The sequence below is a fragment of the Arachis ipaensis genome, chromosome B04, assembly GCF_000816755.2.
Source record: "Arachis ipaensis cultivar K30076 chromosome B04, Araip1.1, whole genome shotgun sequence".
In the NCBI taxonomy this organism is placed as follows: domain Eukaryota; kingdom Viridiplantae; phylum Streptophyta; class Magnoliopsida; order Fabales; family Fabaceae; genus Arachis; species Arachis ipaensis.
The window spans coordinates 13697614-13704560 of record NC_029788.2 but is presented as its reverse complement, the minus strand read 5'-3'; the positions used below and the strand labels follow the sequence as shown (position 1 = coordinate 13704560).

Genomic DNA, 6947 nt, shown 5'->3' with positions numbered 1-6947 from the left:
AAGAAAAAGTAGTAAAAAGCAAAAGCTTGCGAAAAAAATATGAAAAAAAAGGGGCGAAAAAAATTTAAAGAAAAAAAAAGAAGAGAAAGAAAAAGAAAAAGCAAGCAGAAAAAGCCAATAGCCCTTTAAACCAAAAGGCAAGGGTAAAAAGGATCCAAGACTTTGAGCATTAATGGATAGGAGGGCCCAAAAGGACTAAAATTCTGGCCTAAGCGGCTAAATCAAGCTGTCCCTAACCATGTGCTTGTGGCGTGAAGGTGTCAAGTGAAAAGCTTGAGACTGAGTGGTTAAAGTCGTGGTCCAAAACAAAAAAGAGTGTGCTTAAGAGCTCTGGGTACCTCTAACTGGGGACTCTAGCAAAACTGAGTCACAATCTGAAAATGTTCACCCAGTTACGTGTCTGTGGCATTTATGTATCTGGTGGTAATACTGGAAAACAAAGTGCTTAGGGTCACGGCCAAGACTCATAAAGTAGCTGTGTTCAAGAATCAACATACTAAACTAGGAGAATCAATAACACTATCTGAATTCTGAATTCCTATGGATGCCAATCATTCTGAACTTCAAGGATAAAATGAGATGCCAAAACTGTTCAGAAGCAAAAAGGCTACAAGTCCCGCTCATCTGATTGGAACTAAGTTCATTGATAAGTTTGGAATTTATTGTATATTCTCTTCTTTTTATCCTATTTTATTTTTAGTTGCTTGGGGACAAGCAACAATTTAAGTTTGGTGTTGTGATGAGCGGATAATTTATACCCTTTTGGCATTATTTTTACATAATTTTTAATATGTTTTAGTTACTTTTATTATATTTTTATTAGTTTTTATTCAAAAATCACATTTCTGGACTTTACTATGAGTTTGTGTGTTTATCTGTAATTTCAGGTATTTTCTGGCTGAAATTGAGGGACCTGAGCAAAAATCTGATTCAGAGGCTGAAAAAGGACTGCAGATGCTGTTAGATTATGACCCTCCTGCACTCGAAGTGGATTTTCTGGATCTACAGAAGCCCAATTGATGCGATCTTAATTGCGTTGGAAAGTAGACATCTTGAACTTTCCAACAATATATAATAGTCCATACTTTGCCTGAGATTTGATAGCCCAAACTGGCGTCCAAAGCCAGCCTAAAATATCTTGGCGTAAAACATCCAAACCGGCACCAGAATTGGAGTTAAACGCCCAAATTGGCACCAAAGCTGGCGTTTAACTCCAGGAACAGCCTATACATGTGAAAGCTTTAATGCTCAGCCCAAGCACACACCAAGTGGGCCCCGGAAGTGGATTTCTGCACTATCTGCACTTAGTTACTCATTTTCTGTAAACCTAAGTTACTAGTTTAGTATAAAAACTACTTTTAGAGATTTATTTTATATCTTTGGATCATCTTTATAGCTTTTAATGCCATTGTTCACGTTTGGAGGCTGGCCATTCGGCCATGCTTATAACTTTTTCACTTATGTATTTTCAACGGTGGAGTTTTTACACCCCATAGATTAAGGTGTGGAGCTCTGCTGTTCTTCATGAATTAATGCAAGTACTATTGTTTTTCTTTCAATTCACACCTACTTCTTCTCCAAGATATACTCTTGTTCTTAATTCAGTTAAGTCAGAATGAAGGGGTGACCCGTGACAATCACCCAATCTTCGTTACTTGCTTAGCCAAGATCCGCGTGCCTGACAACCACAAATCGGTCTACATGATGTTCAACGTAGTCATTGGACGACAGCCGGAGTATATTCTCTTGGATATCTAATACACGGACCGAGTCCGTGAGATTAGTATCTCCGTGGTATAGGCTAGAATCATTGGCAGTATTTCTGGGATCCGAAAAGTCTAAACCTTGTCTGTGGTATTCCGAGTAGGATCCGGGAAGGGATGACTGTGACGAGCTTCAAACCTGTAAATGTTGGGTGCAGTGACAGTGTGCAAAAGGATCAATGGATTCTATTCCGACGCTAGCGGGAACTGACAAATGATTAGCCATGCGGTAGCTGTACCTGGTATTTTTCATCCGAGACGAGAAATCCGATAGTTGATTAGCCATGCAGAAATTGTAGAGGACCATTTTCACTGAGAGGATCTTACAGCTTGCCATGGAAAGGAGCACGTATGGTTGGAAAAAGGCAATAGGAAAGCAGAGGTTCAGAAGCAACAAAGCATCTTCAGACACTTATCTGAAATTCCCACCAATGAACTACATAAGTAACTTTATTTTATTTTATGTTTTATTTATCTTTTAATTATCAAAACCCATAACCATTTGAATCCGCCTGACTGAGATTTACAAGATGACCATAGCTTGCTTCAAGCCGACAATCTCTGTGGGATCGACCCTTACTCACGTAAGGTTTATTACTTGGACGACCCAGTGCACTTGCTGGTTAGTTGTACGGAGATGTGAAAAGTGTGAATCACGATTTTCGTGCACCAGTAGGTGAGAGGCCTTCTCTTGATTTGAAGTTTATTTAGTTGGAAATTCCGGTGTTATTGAATGTGTTGGATTTGTATGATTATTGATGAGATAGAAATGGAAATGAATGGTGGGGTTGGTTGGTTTTTGTTGTTGTTGGGTGCACCTGAAAGGTGGAGATTGGTGAGGGCTCATGGTACTGCAGTGGGACTTCCTACAGAGGATGACATGGGCAACAGTGAAATTGGTCACAATGCTCTTGGTGCTGGCCGCATCTTTGCTCAAGGGTAAGGCTTTTTGTATTTGTGGTTAAAAGTAATAGACTAATAGCAAATTTTGTTACTGATGATAAAGCTAACCAAGGCAAGCTTGTCTCTACTTAAATCCTCCTGCATATATACGATAGAATAATATTTGGTTTGGATAGTAACCAAATTTCAAATAAGTCCATATAGTTAAAAAATTTGTAATCGTGTGGTTTTATTTTGTTATGTGTGGAGGAATGCATTGTTATTGAATTGAGAATACAGCATGGAACAAAGCAGATTGGTTTCATGGCTGTTATGATCACTTCTTCTGTTGATGATGGAGATTTCTGCTGCTGTTCTTTCTCCTTCTAGCATAAACTATGAAGGTTAACCTTTTCTTTAATTTTCTTCCCCACTTCCCTTTTTCATTTTGATCTTTGGTCAAGTTAATTATGCTGGAAATTACTAGGAATGATAGCTGAAAGATTGATGATGATGCTATTCTGTGACTTGTTATTTCCTTTTCTTTTTTGCCTTGAGAATCTTATCTCTTAAGTACTTCCTAATTACCTGTTACATAGTGGCATATTCACTCAAAGTAGATGCAGTTACAGTGATGCTTAATTGGTACAGGTTGCTTCAGAACAATGCAATTTCCGGTCAGATTCCTACAGCAATTGGAAGCCTAGAAAAGCTTCAGACACTTGATCTCTCCAATAACGATTTTAGTGGCGAGATACCAAATTCTTTGGGAGGCCTCTCAAGAACCTGAATTATTTGTAAGTTACTTATATTATAGATTCTAAATGTTCAAAGTATTGTGTTTGATACTTATTTCTATTCGGACTTATGAAATTTGGTTTCTTACTCCATTTAATGTGTTCTTGTTGGTGCTAGGCGGTTGAATAATAATAGCTTTACAGGACTGTGTCCTCAGTCTTTAAGCAACATAGAAGGTTTAACACTTGTGTAGGTCTTTGTTACCTTGGCATTAATGTTATCTTTTCCTTATAAAACTAATGATTTCTAGGTATAAAATTGAATACTAATTGTAATGAATTGAAAAATATATGTAAAGACCTCTCCTACAATAATCTGAGTGGTTCCTTGCCAAGAATACCAGCAAGAACATTAAAGTAAGATCATTTAGCGTTTCTAGTTAAATGTTGACTTTAGCTCTGTATTCAAGTTAACAAAAAAATGGTGTACTAATTTCTTGATTGATTATTTACTTCCAAGATTGTCGAAAATCCATTAATTTGTGGTCCAAAATCCAACAACTGTTCTACTTTACCGGAGTCACTTTCCTTCCCTCCAGATGCACTAAGAGGTTGAGATGATTTATGTGTTTTGAACTCTACTTTCAGCTACATTAACTACTTTTTTATAACTATTTTATGTGTCATATAGTTTATATTTCAATAAATGGTGCCCTGTATTTTATTCAGGTAGGTACCTATCTCATTCTACTGTTTTCAAGTATTTTCTGCATAATTATGTGAAGCTAGTAAAATACTTTTTCAGTTTTTGAGCTGAAAGAAATGTATACTAAAATGTGACTGTGTGTTCAGGTTTGTATTTGGATATACCTTTGGATATATCTCTGGTTACCACTGCTTTGATTTACACTATTGATTGTTATTATTATTACCTTTATTATTTAAGCTTTTTATACTTATTATTTTCGACTCCTCTGTCGCTCTGTTTCGGACTCACTCACCACTATCATTGTTGGACAATTTCAGAAACTGAGAAGCAGATCTTTGATGCTATCTTGGAAGGGAAATTAGATCTAGAAAGCGCACCATGGCCTTCTATTTCAGCTGCTGCAAAAGATTTGATCAGGAAAATGTTAGCCTATGAACCTAAGAAACGCATCACAGCTTCTGCTACCCTTGGTAAATTTCATTCATTTCCAGTATGAAGCTAGCTATGTATCATAATGGTTACTAAGGTTATTCACATTATGAATATGAATCAGAACACCCTTGGATGAAGGAAGTGGGGGAAACATCTGACAAGCCTATAGACAATGCGGTTTTAAGTAGGATGAAACAATTCAGAGCAATGAACAAGACGAAGAAACTTGCTTTAAAGGTGCCTTTACAATTCCATTCTAAATGTGAAAAATCACTTGATTATAGTATATTATTTCTTGTGTGTGATATGACAAATACTTTATCTTTTGACGTGGAAGGTGATAGCATAAAATCTTTCAGAGGAAGAAATCAGGGCCTAGAACAAATGTTCAACAATATGGATACGAATCGCATCGGCACAATCACTTTCGAAGAACTGAAATCTGGTTTGTCCAGATTGGGGCCATTGACTATTATGAATTCATTACTGCCATCATGCATCGGCATAAACTTGAGAAGGAAGAAGTATTTGATTTTGCAGACATTTAATGGGAAGAAGTGAGAGAAGTTTAATAGTGAAAAAGTTGCTTCCCTGGCATATGCACGAATCGAAGGAAAGGCTACACTGGTGAACCACTTCCATAATTCAATTTCTGCACGCTGCCAATGAGCTGTGGAACTTTGAAAACAGAATCTTCTTTTGTTTTTGATGTAGTATAGTTGAACAATACAGTAAGTTTATATTTTGAATCATAGTTGATGTATCAATACACTTTGTTGATGTATGGTTGTTATTTATTATTATAGTTGATGTATCAATATACTTTGTTTATGTTTTGAATTATGTTGACTTGCTTGTTTATAGTACTTTTCTTTTGATTTGATAATACAATGAACTTGTTTAAATTTATATTTATTTTGTATGAAAACAGGTTTATTTTGCAATGAAAAAATCTAAAAAAGATTATATTTTATCTTACTGACGGATTTACAGACGAATTTTCTATCTGTATTCAGAGTTTGGGATGGTATTCCAAGGCTCTAATTACCGACGGATTTTTCGACGAAAAATTTGTCTATAATTACCGATGAAAAATTCGTCGGAAAATTCGTTTGTAATTACCGATGAAAAATCCATCGGAAAGTTCAACGTTTCAGGAAAATGGAGGGGAGAATTTACCGAGGAAAAATCTATCGATAACTGGTAAAAATCTGTCAGTAATTTTCCGACGAAAAAATTCCGTCGGTAAATAATTTTCAACAAGGCTTTTAAGAGGGACAAAATCCGTCGGTAATTTCGTCGGTAACCAAAAATTCGTTTGTAATATAGACTAAATCTGTTTGTAAATCTATCTGTATTAAGCCATTTTCTAGTTGTGTTATTAGCATGTATCCACCAAATGGCATGTTTTGTGACAGAAAGAACACACTTTAGGATGTCCTCTTCCTGTTAGACACGTATAGATTAGAGTCATTCTCGTAACGACAACGAACTAAAACAACGTCGTAAGTTCGAACATTTAGAATTCGTGCAAATTCAGACCATTCATTTGTTCTTTGAAAACCTTCTGTATCCCTAATAGAGTTGAATCAAAATTTCTTTTATGGAAAAAGAGTTACGGAGATGGCTTTGATGTGTTGGAGACCAAAATTCGGAAGTCACTATTTATATTTGAGTGTCACACCCATTAAACCCGAAAGACCAAATAAAATAGTATTTGTGGTTTTATTCTCATTTAATTCTAAATCAAAAGTAATAATAACTTATTTAATTCAGCATTTATGATAATAAATGAGATGACCATTATATAAGTTATTTAATGTAAAATAGCTTAATTTACAATTATAATTAATATATGTATTGCCCATAAATAGATTAGAAAATAATAATTTCGTAACAAAATAATCATTCAATTTGAATTACAATTAATTGATTGATAGAAATTATAATAAATTGTATGATATTTAAAAAATTAACCAAATCAATTAGTTGATATAATTAATTTATTATAATAAAATGAATTTAATGAGTTTAAAGAAATAAACCGAAAAACACCATCAGAAACATGTTACGACAGTTTTATCATTAAGTGTAGAAATTTAATTTTTATATAATAGAATAGATATTTACAGATTATTATATTAAACATAGACTAAAAAAATACACTAAACAAAATAAAAGCATCAATGGTAAAATATAACGTAAAAAATCACTTAAATTCAAAAAGAACCTGTGATGAATTATAATAAATCTATATATGAGAAGTAAAAGTGAAATAAACAATTAAAAATAAAGTAAAAAGAGCAATTAAAAAAAAGTAAAAGAAGATAGAAAAGATAATGTGTGGAGTAGATAAAAAATGTATTGCAATAGAAGATTAATATAATTAATTAATACAAAGGATGAAAGAGAAAAATCAAAATA

At 34.3% G+C, this 6947-nt stretch overlaps 1 long non-coding RNA gene across 1 annotated transcript; it reads left to right on the top strand.

Moving 5' to 3' along the window:
• LOC110270930 lies at nucleotides 2747-5363 on the top strand. The gene is made up of 4 exons (XR_002360712.1): nucleotides 2747-3442; nucleotides 4409-4561; nucleotides 4645-4760; nucleotides 4861-5363. It is a non-coding gene; the product is annotated as an uncharacterized LOC110270930 (long non-coding RNA).